At 40.6% G+C, this 11,775-nt stretch overlaps 1 pseudogene; it reads left to right on the top strand.

Moving 5' to 3' along the window:
* Positions 1–8,854: 8,854 nt before the first annotated feature.
* LOC129136175 (small ribosomal subunit protein eS27-like) lies at positions 8,855–9,012 on the top strand (annotated as a pseudogene).
* Positions 9,013–11,775: the final 2,763 nt, after the last annotated feature.

Genomic DNA, 11,775 nt, shown 5'->3' with positions numbered 1-11,775 from the left:
AATGTATTAGCTACAGTTGTACAAAATATTGTTTTGAGTTCCTTTAGCTCCCATTGTATCTATGGTTATTTTTCTATTCTCACTTTTAGTGTTGCATTTTTGTGCTTTCTCGCGTTTTTCTTGATTCGTCTAGCAAGTAGTTTATTTTACTGTGGGTTTTTTTTCTTTTCTCTTAAAGAACTGCTCTTGGTTTTATTCTGGCATTTTTGTTTGCTAATTTATTTATATCTGCATTTATCTTTATTCATTCCTTACTTTTGCTGTTTGTGTTTATTTGATATTTTTCTATATACTTGATTTGGGTGCCTAATTCATTTGGTTTCACTCTCTAATGATTCGTAGTGAAAGAATTTAAAACTGTGTTTTCCTCTGAGTACAGCTTTAGTATCTAATACGTGTTGTTTTTGTTGTCATTATCTTTATTTGTGGTTTTGAATTCTTTGGCCTGAGAGTAGTTTAGAAGATGCTTGCACATTTATTAGTAGGGGAGGGTTTTTTCCTCCTTTGTTATTAGCTTTAATTTTATTGTACCGTGGTCAGAAAATCTGAACCATTTATGTTTTCTTAGAATTTACTAGTTTTGTTTATTACTCAACTTCTACAAAACACATGAACACGTGAAAAGAAATTGTTGTTAATTATATTAGTCGAATCCTGTGAGGTTTTTTGTTTTTGGTTTTGTTTTCCTCTCTTTACTTACTTATTTTTAGTCTATAGAGGCCAGTAGTGACTACAAAAGATATGCTAAATTCTCCCATTACTGTCTTGTTTCAAACAGTTTATCTTTTTATTTCCTGCAATTTTCACTTTATCTATTTTGATGTTATATTGTTCGGCGTATGAAGATCAAGCAAACATGCATTTTCATAGTGAGTTTTATACCTCAGCATTATCATACTTTTCTCCTTAAATTCAACTCTAATATTAATACTGCTTTATAAACCCTGCTACTTTCCATTTGCTGCCTGGTGTAGCTTTGGCCATCCTTTTACTTTCTAAGTTTGTCTTTTACAGCATATAGCTAGATTTAGTTACCGATCCCAAATGTAAATTCTTTTTTTAAAAATAGAACTTAACTTTTATCACATTTGCATTTATTTTTATAATAGCTGTGTTTCATTTCAATGTTTTAATCTTATTTAATGTTTTCGGGGTTTTTTGCTTCCTTGGTTTTTCCTTTGTGTTCTTTCTCTCACTATATGTTTTTGATTGTTTATTGTCCTGGGGGCATATGGAATATATTTAACCTGTTTTAATTTCTAACTAACGGCTACCTTTACAACTTTAAACAATATGCTTAACTCTCTCTCCTTTTATGAATTTAGGATATGGAACAGTGTGAGGAAATTAGGACTCTTGCATTTATTTTTCTTGGTTCCCTCTCTTTCTTCCTAAGTTTAATTGGTATTTTCTGATAGTTTTATTTAGTATTTATCTTTTATCCCAGTCTTTTCTAATTATATTTTAATTTTTATATAAAACATTTATGTTCACTTTATAATAGCAAGTTTTATAAATATTTTTAATGTTTCCCGTAAAATGTTTTATTTTTTGCATGCATAAACTTACATTCTGTTAATAATATAATCACCACAATTAGTTAGCTTTATTGATGTGGATTTGATATTTACCTCAAATCCATTTAGACACTGGTGTTCCTAGTCTACATCTTCTTTGAGTTCATCAGAGTTTATTTAGCAGATGTGCTGATTCACATAGAAGGACAATATCTCTCTTTAGTCCTTGCACATTTGCAAATGTCTTTGTGTTGTTATTATGTGTGAATGCTAATTCAACTGCGTAGCAAAATTCTTGGGCCACTTATCTGTTTCCCAAAATCTATAAATATCTGTTGACATTAAATATGGTTGAGCTGAGCTTAATTTTTACCTTTTGAAGAGACTTGCCCTGTCTTCAATTAGTGCAGCTTTCTTTATTTCTGAAGTTCAGTAGATTCCCCAAGATACGTCTTCCTATTGTTGATCATGATTTCATTGAATTTGGTGAGTCTGTTTGATGGGAAGATTCCATTTTTTTCGCCTCAGGAGAGTTTTTCCCATTATCCTTTAAATCTGCCTCTCTGCACCTTTCGGTGTGTTCTCTGTTCCAGGACGTTGGTGTTTGTATATTGATCTCTGTGGCGTGCCCTCCTTACCTGTCACTATTCTTGTTTCCTTTTGCATTCTGTTCAACTTTCACAAATCTCTTCCTTATGTCTCTGACTCAGTTTTCTGCAAAGCCAATTGTTTTTCTTATTGCTAATAATGGGTTGATTATTTCTGCCTTGGGGTTTATTTTGCCCTCAATTTCTTTCCTTAATTTCCCATCCCCCTTTTTGTGTTATTCTTAAGTTTTATCATCTGACTGTCTATCTTAAGTTTCATGGGCATTCTGTTTTAGTAAATTTCCTTGAGAATGTAAGTATTTCCGATGATGCTGTCATTTAAGCTGGGACTCACCGGGTAAGAAGACATCCTTCAGGTGGAGAGCCAGGGTGCCGTTGTGCCTTAAATGCTGCTGGCCCGCAAGCCTTCCCCATTCCATAGGTTCTCTCCACCTCCTGTCCTTCCCACCAACAGGAAAAGGGGAAGCTAACTTCATCTTCAGTCTTACACCAAAGGAAACTAATCCACTGTTTTCAGGTTACACTTATCAGTCTTAAATCCCTAGAGAGTTAATTAACATTCCATCTAAGTCTTTTTATGTTAAAAGTTCATTTCCTTGGTCTTCATTGCCTTATCAAATTTAAGCAGTAGTGTGGCCCAAGTAGAGGAGGATAATTGAATCATCATCATGTCTGCAAAACCAGATTGTGAAGTCTTTAACCCTGGCTTTGGGAGTTACTGCAAATGGCCATCTGCCTTCCTTTCGGTTGGTTGTTACCGTAGGCTGGTTCCAGGAGGGAGACGCAGGACCTTTAAGCTTCTTCTTATTCCTTGGCTCCCCTGCAGGTTATCACAGAGGTCTCTCTGCCCTCATTTCCTCTAGGAATCTTTCCTGGCTCTGCTTCCTGAGTCTACAGTCTTGTTCCTTCTTCTTCCATTCTTCCCATTGGCCTGCTCTGGACATCTGGGCTCTTTCTTTCTCCCTAGGCCAACCTCTGCCAGGATATAGATTATAGAAGCCCTGCCCCTCCCACATCTACAAGTCCTACCTAGATCAAGTCCCAGGCTCCCACTTGCCCAGAAAGGGGAGGTGAGGCATTCACAGGAAAAATGCAAGATACACTGTGCATCCTCAGGTGACAGCCACGCACATCCTGCAGTTCTTGGGTGATTCTTATTTTGGATATTGGTCATGGTCTGTTGAATGGAAAGAGTGTTCCTGGTGTTTGAAAGCATATCCTGACACTCACCTCTAAGTCTCTTGTTTCCAAATCCTGGGTAGAGAAAAAAACGTGAACCCACGCTTCTTGTTGATGTAGACCAATGAGTCAGCAGGGACATGGTTGGCTCTGATGCAGGTGTGTTGGTTGCCTTGATGATTCACATCCCACAGGAAGAATTGCTGTTAGCAACATGATATTCTGAAATGGTGAAGAACTTGTGAGAAAGTGCCCAGTGAAACAAAATACATCTGCCCTCAATTTACATCATTGTTGCTTCCTGAAAATGTCAGTGGTGTATATGAAAACCACGCAAGGAATATTTGTGCTTAGATATTGACCAGCATTAGGTACTGGGATTGGATCACCACAAGTGGATTTTTTACCTACCTGAATGTGCAACAGGACATTTAAAAGCTGTGCTGAAGACAGGATAATGCTTTGCCATGTGGGACTGTCCCATCTATTCCCAGACCTGTTCACTAACTGACAATGGTGTCCACCAATCACTGTAACAACCAGAAAATACCACTGCAAATTTACAAGATGCCCCCTGGGGTGGCACAGCTCCCCTTGAGAACTACCAGTTTAGATAAACTGAGTCTTCTTTTCAGATACCTTTAATAGATCCATTGGTCAGATTGTGGGGTAGAAGAGCATCAAGCAAGTTAATACTTATAAAGATTTTAGAACAATGCTTGGCATGTTGGGAGCTCTGTATATGTGGTTATTATGCAAATAATGCATCAGTGGTAATCGAAACACGCCCAAGTTTGTTAAAGTTAATAAGCAGACAATTATGAGGGCTAAGCCCATGTGACCAGTTGATTTTTTTTTTTTTGTAAATGATATGAAATGTACACAATTTATGGTAGGTCATTACGTATATAAAAGGTAAGAAGAAGAATCTATATGTTTGCTTTTATAAACAAGGACACAATGTTTGCTGGTGACATTGTTTACCTCTGGAGAGGACTGGATGGCTGAGGGACATGGTAAGAGGAAGACTTCATTGTATATGCTTTTAAACTTCGTTTTTTTTTTTCTTTACTGAAGTGAATGACATGCCTAATTCAATATAAATAAGAAATACATTTTTCAAAATTTTAAACAATTGAGCATATATTTCAGGATATCATGATTCTGCATGGCAGTGACATATGAATAAGAGTTTAACATAGGTGACTGAGTTATTTACTTTTTGCAACCGAATGAACTTTGAATAGTATTTCTATTCCTGCATGGATCTCCATTATCCATTATTAAAATCAATGTCTACATTTCCTGATGCCATATTGTTTAATTTTCACTGGACACAGAAATACACTTACGCCATTGGTGCTCAAACCCAGCTCTCCTCCTCCAATTCCCAGGTACCAGGGACTTTGGAGGCTCATAGACAGTGAAAATTCTGCATTCGAATTCTAACTTATTAGGCTTTCTGGGACAGAATGACTGTGATCCTGATGCAGCCAGTGAGTGGGTGGGAGGAGGCTGGCAGGGCCTCTGAGAAGTTAGAAGGCTTAGCAAATGAGGACTGAAGGATCAGGGAATTTCCCAGACATAGAATCTCAAGTTTGGAAGGAACCTTTGGAGACTACCCAGGTGACTCTTCCTCCTCCCTCCTTCCCATCCCCACTCCACTTCCCCCCTCTCCTTTCTTCCAACTTTCCCTCCTTTCCTTCTTCTTTCCTCCTCTCCCTCCCCCATTCTGTACTTCCATTCCCCCCACCTTTCTTCTCTCATCTTTAACAGATGATAAAACTGAGATTCAAAGAGAAGAACTTTCTCCAGGGTCACTAATGAGTGAGCGACAGAGCTGGAATTCAAACCCAGGCGTCCTTTCTTGCTAGAGGGATGCAGGTGGAAGAGGCTATTTCCCATCTTCACGACCTTTCAGAGCAACTGCTTTGCTTCCCTTCCATGTGCTTGGTAGGGAGGGGAAGGGAGCAGAGGTGAAGACATTGGACATGAAGGCATTTCTTTGCTGTATCAAAGTTTAGAAAACACTTGGGAAGCATCTAAGAGACAATAATTTCAAGCCAAGGTGATGTAGTTACAGCCCATAGTGACGAACTGGACATGAACTCCTGCTGGAGCCAGGCAGGGTGCAGGGAGAAGGTAGCCCTGAGCGTCCACCCTGTGTGCAGCAAGGGAGTTCCAGAGCTAACAGAAAACAACATCTGGGCTCAGGGGCAGACCTTCTCCTCAGTGCTAATGTGTGGAAAGATTCTGGTCATTTCTGTGCTCTGTGCTCCCCCAGGCCCCTCAGCATAACTCAAAGGACTTTTCTTATATATTAAAAAAAAAAAGCCGTAAAAATGCTTATTTGTACAGTCAGGGTCTGACGTAGTTTTTATATCTGTCCCCACCCAAATCTCACGTTAATGTATACATATGTAACTAACCTGCACAATGTGCACATGTACCCTAAAACTTAAAGTATAATAAAAAAAAATATTAAAAAAAAAGAAAAAAATCATAATCCCCAATGTTGGAGATGAGGCCTGGTGGGAGGTGACTAAATCTTGGGGACAGATTTCTCATGAATGGTTTAGCACCTTCCCCTTGGTGATGTTCTCATCATAGTGAGTAAGTTCTCATGAAACCGGGTCATTCAAAACTGTGTGGCACCTCTGCCCTTACTCTTTCTCTCTTGCTCCTGTTCTCGCTGTGTGATGTATCTACTTCCCTTTTGCCTTCTGCCATGATTGGAAGCCTCCTGAGGCCTCCTCAGAAGCAGATGCCACTATGCTTCCTATACAGGCTGCAGAACCATAAGCTAATGAAACTTCTTTTCTTATAAATGACCAGCTTCAGGTATTTCTTCAGAGCAGTGCAAGAACAGCCTAAAACAGGGTCCTTGTAACAAAAAGTGGAATCTAAATCTGATATCCTAGCACCAACTTCATCATAGATTTTGAAAGACCGTATGCTCCCCTTTCTCGGGGGGAAGTAGAGACATCTGACATTGTCCAGCCTCATCTTAGAACAAGTGTCCCTGAAAGACTTTCTTTGGTCTCCTTTCCCCCTCCACAAAAAGCCTACGGTGATTAAAAAGATTCCCACGTCTATTTTCAAATTATGTCAGAAAAGTAGATTAAAGGTTTTATGCCTAGGAAAACGAGGATAAATATTCAAACATAAATTATGGCAGTATTAATAATTGCACATTTGTGCTAAGTAACTAGAAAATTATTTGAGCATTAATTCCATTTACATATGTTCATTCAGATTTGTATCCCTGAAGCATGCAAGTATTTGGGGTTTGAAACATTTAATCACTTAGTAAGCAGCCCTCAATGGGATTGCCATTTATTTATTGTCTTTATTGATTTTCCTACACAGAAGGATGCTTGTGGTGTACAGCAACTGACTGCTGAGTTGAAAGAACTCTATCTTTTCTAGTGCAGAACAAAAGCTTCTATTTTTTTTCCTTGGGTTTTTTTTTTTTAAAGAGCAACCTATTTTCTTTAGATCATTCCAGCTCGGAGCCAGAATGCTGCTGCTTCCTTCGTTTGCTAGATATTCTTCTCCCATTAGTATGGTATTTTATTGTTCCTAGACAGACACATTGAGTAGTACTTGATTTTGTGTTCAGGCCGAATTTTCAGACTTAGTCCTTGCCTGGAGTGTGGTGGACACCTTAGCATCCCAGAAGCATGTTTGGTTCTTAGTTGATACGTAGGATGGACCCTCAACAGGTTCTTAATTGATACAGGACACTCCCCTACAGCACGGTAACTGGAAAAAAACTGAGAATCCAATTCATTGGTCTGGACATGTCATCTTCCTTCATCTGTTTTTAAAGAAATCTCCTTGGTGATTTTGTAATAAATTTTTCATTAATAAGCGGAACTAAAATAAGCACAGCTGCCCCAGTGGCTAATGCGTGTTAAGGGCTTGGCATGGACAAATGGATACCAGCACCAGCCTCTCTCCTCATCTTCCCAACAGCAGGTCCATGGGGTGGAGGCTACTAGTTAGGCTGATACATGACATTGATGCTTTTGTCATTTAAAATAGTTGAAGAATAATAATTTTAGATGTTTCATTCTAATTTTATCTCCGTTTTACAGATGAGGACTTTGGATATTGGCAAGGTTAAGTAACGTGCACAGTCCACACTCACCATTGGTAAAGGCAGGACTCAGACCTTGGTCTGAGGGACTTCACACATATTCCTAACCATGACACCAGCCACCTTTCATCCACTTCAGCTGACATCTATCTGGCTTGAGGCCGAGGGGACACCTTGCAGTCTGCCCGAGCAGCAGCCATTTGAACCTCCCCCTGGTGCCCTGAGGCTCAAGAACACTTGGAGAGATAGAAGTGGGAGTTGACTTCATTCATGAAGGAGGAGAGTGATGGCTTACAAGGTACCACTCGTTTTCTGGAGTTTGGAAATCCACTTGCATCTTCATGGAAGCCAGGCACAAAAATGGCCACTGAGGTGTTCCCACCTCTCCGACCCTGAGTCCACCCTGCTTTCATTTCTGTCCCAGGTCTCTGTGCTTTCAAGAGGATGCATCCTGAGGTCATTCATTCAACAGCGTAGTCACGGGACTGACCCTTCCCAGTGGAAGCCCTACCTCTGGGGCCCCACTCACCTGGAGCTAGGGGAACAGTGCAGGGCGGGAAGTCACTCCAGGTAACAGAGGACAGAGCCAGGTGACCAGAGGGAGGAGGAAAAGCCAGTCCAGGCGCTCCCCATAATGTGGCTGGATCTCACAATATCTTAGCAGAGACAGATCCAGAGAGAAGGGTCTGGCCTGCAGGAACCAGAATTCCAGATAGGAGGCCAGGCCCTGACAAAGGCAGACTCCAGCAAGGGGGACACTGAGGCCTGAGAGCAGGCATCAGAACTGTTTGGGGTTCCCCAAACCCCAACTCAAACCAGCCTAAGCAAAAAAGAGATTTGCAATTTCAGGGCTAACCCCTCAAGGAGGTAGAGCATAACTCCCCACCCCTTAAACGTCAGCTACACTTTATCACTTTCTTCCAAAGGCTAGAGAATAGAAAGAGACAGAAAAGTACCTCTATGGTGAAAGAATTTGGCAAAGAAAGGTGATCAGGGTTAGCATTGAGACAGAAAAAACTGACATTCCAAAGCTGGTCTGGCTCTCAGATAGATCACACAATTTTCCAATTATACGTGGTCTCATAGAATACCAAACTCAAAGTTATTCTGAGACTGATAAAATGAGACAAAGCAAGGCTACTCTATAATTTTGTCTAAGCGCAGACAATAACAAGGTCATTATGCCACCCAGAAAATACCAAACACCCCGTCTGTCACCCAAAATAAGTGACTGCTACCTCTTTACCAATTCTAGCTTTTTCCTTGTGCTGGTCTCCCCCTCCCTATAGATAAGATTTTGATAGCTATATCCATCTATATATAGGTAGGTTGATATAGATAAGGATCAGCATGCCTTTGGCTAGAGGTTTTACTATATCCATCTTGGAAGAGAAATATTAAAAAAACATAAAAAGAAGCAGCTAGTTCAAAATCCAAATTCCTATTTAATGGATATAAAATGTCCAGGTTGCACCAAGATTAACAGGATTTCCATCCATCCTTAGACAGTAGTTCTTTGTGTAGGCTGTTCAACAGGGTTGTGCCAGCCTGCAGGGGGAAAAGCAGACCAAAAGAAGGATGCTCATTTACCAGAAAGCAACGCTAATCACCCACACAACTTCCTGACTTTGTGTTTGTTGCAGAAAACCTTATCAGTTCAGTAATTCTAGTGAATCTAACAAGATGATGTAATTATGTTTGATTCTGTAAGGTACAGAGCAGTGATCTCCTATTTTGGTATCGGTTTTCCAATAACATTTTGATGACTGTGGGGGAGGGGGAGCTTGCCCCAGTTTCGCCTCCTGGTAGATAAGATTTATTGAGATACCCAATCATATAATTGCCCTGCTTTCTGACCGCATACAACCTAGAAGAAACCTCTGCTTCCTTAGACCCACCCCCAAATCACCCAACCAAAGCCAAAATCCTGTAATAGTTTCTTTCTAACATCCTCCCACTGAGACACCCTACAGCTCCCCATGGTGTGTGTTCTCCCTCACTGCAAGGAGAAAGAAACCCAGCTTGTCTACCTATAGTGTGTCCCTGGGGGTCTGTTACTGAAGGGCATTCACAGCAGCGATGATAAATCCTGTACCTTTGATATCATGTGGGATGAGAATTGCGCTCAATCTCTGTGGTTGCTCTGCCTCTCCAAGACCCATAACCCCAGTCTAACCATGAGAAAACGATCAGACAAACCAGAATCAAGGGACATTCGATGAAATACCTGACCATTACCTTTCAAAACTGTCAAGGTCAACGAAAGCAAGGAAAGTCTGAACAACTGTCACAGCCCAGAGAGGTCTAAGGATGCCTGATGACTAAATGTGGTATTCTGGAAGGGGTCCTGGAGCAGAAAAGGGACATTAGGGAAAAACTCATAAAATAGGAATAGTGTATAGAGTTTAATTAAATTTTTTTTTCAGATAGAGTTGGCTTCAGGGTACAATTAAAATGATGTTGATATCATTGTGTCTCTCCATTTCCCATGTGCCCGTGTTGGTCTTTCTCAGGCAGAGGTACCCCACATAGAACAATGTGACTGCTGTAGCTCAGGTCTGTGTGCTCCCTTTGAGCTTGAGAACCCAGGGAATAGGTTCTCAGATCGACCTGGCCTCATCTTGTGCTCCGAGTGGCCAACCAAGGTCATATGTTTCTTCCTGGGCTCAGAGGTCATCCCCACTCAAACCTCATGGGCCCAGCAAGACTATTAGGGACTGAGGGAGAGCTCGTTCCCCAGAAGAAGGGATGCTTGGCAGCAAAAGCACATATCCAGTAGACTGGCCCTACCTCTTAACTCACCAGGAATGCTTTGGCAGGCATCTCATTTACACGCAATCCAACCTTTGCCCAGTGATGAAAGTGAGCTGAAGGGTAGATACAAGTGGCCTTGAGAAAGCCACAGCACAATTGCTTCCCTCCCACCACACCCCTGCCATTCCCTTATTTGTGGAGTGGGAGGGTATCTAACCACATAGAACCAAGGGATTTGCAATGCATTTCTCAATTTTTTGAACTGCTGAATGAGGTGTCATTTGTCCAGGTGCGTGGAACATAGCACCGCTCAGTGAAAGCTAGCTTAATCTCAGCCTTTCCTATTCATAGCCAAAGAATTACCATGAGTAATTCTACCTCTTTACGAAGAGTTAAGCAATTATTATAAGAAGGCCACTGTAGCGCCTTTATAGAACTACATTTCTGCCATGAGTAACAGTGAAGAATCTTTTATGCTATTAACCTGTGTAAATTTTAGATTTTTAAAAATAGTAAGTTATATAGGTCACTGCACTCTACCTGTAACTAATTGCAGCATTAGCTATCAAATTCTCATTGTTGGTTAATTTATCTTCAAAGACTCAAGAATGCAATTCAAGGTAATTACTACCTGTATGCCATGCTTCATTTATGGCCTCTGTGAGTCATGAATCTTCTTTCTATAACTGAAAACATTTAATGCAATTAATTCAAGAGGTCTGCCACATACGCCGTATAACCAAACTTAGCATAAATTGTATAAATGTGTGTTGTATTTTATGATCGCGTCCTGGAATTCTCACAGGAAATATGACATCTCCTAGTAACACTGGTTGGATTAAGGGAGGGAATAGAGAATTGTGTTATTCTTTCTTCATGTTAATGAAGGTTTCATTAATTTTTTTCCCCTTAAACGAAGACTGGAAACCCTTGAAATATCTTTGCAATGCATTTCTCAATTTTTGAAACTGCTGAATTATATAAACACACCTTGCTTCTATTTGATTTTGATTGCTTTCTTGGCCTAGTTTCCCTGCAAGCATTTGGTCTGATTGAATAATTTTTAGTTGTGTTTTCTTGCTGTGTCTGTGCTAGTCTGCTAACGGTTGGTGTTTGCAGCATTGTTACAATCTACCGACTTTATCTTTTGCTGGATTTTTAAAGGGGTATTTTATTGCCTGTCATTACCATTCATAGTAGCTTCTGGGCACTGTCATTCCGGCAGCTGAATGCAGATCCCAGCGTGCCACTCACCGGGCCCTCTGTTCTTAGAGAGAACCTCAGCGCCTCCCCAAAGAGCCACGTCATCATTCCTCCAGCTCTGCTTCTTGGCATATTTTTGATTTTTCATTTTAGATGAGTTGTTCGGGTTTCAATTGGAGAGATAATGCCATTTAAGATGAGGATAACTCCGTGATGCCTCAGATGATTTCATTGCAGCCTTTGCCTAGACTGCAACATGGCCGATAATGCCACGCCTTGCATATGGGTGGCCGTTGTGGCACTTCAGACATTCTCTAGTAACAGGACCTCGATGCTGGGAGACAAAATCTGCATCCTCACCTGTCAGATAAGGTGACAATGTCTTTTCGCAAAGCATGTATTGGCATCTTTC

Source organism: Pan troglodytes, chromosome 8 (assembly GCF_028858775.2).
Source record: "Pan troglodytes isolate AG18354 chromosome 8, NHGRI_mPanTro3-v2.0_pri, whole genome shotgun sequence".
NCBI lineage: Eukaryota > Metazoa > Chordata > Mammalia > Primates > Hominidae > Pan > Pan troglodytes.
The sequence above is the reverse complement of the archived record's forward strand: the minus strand, read 5'-3'. Positions and strand labels throughout refer to the sequence as shown.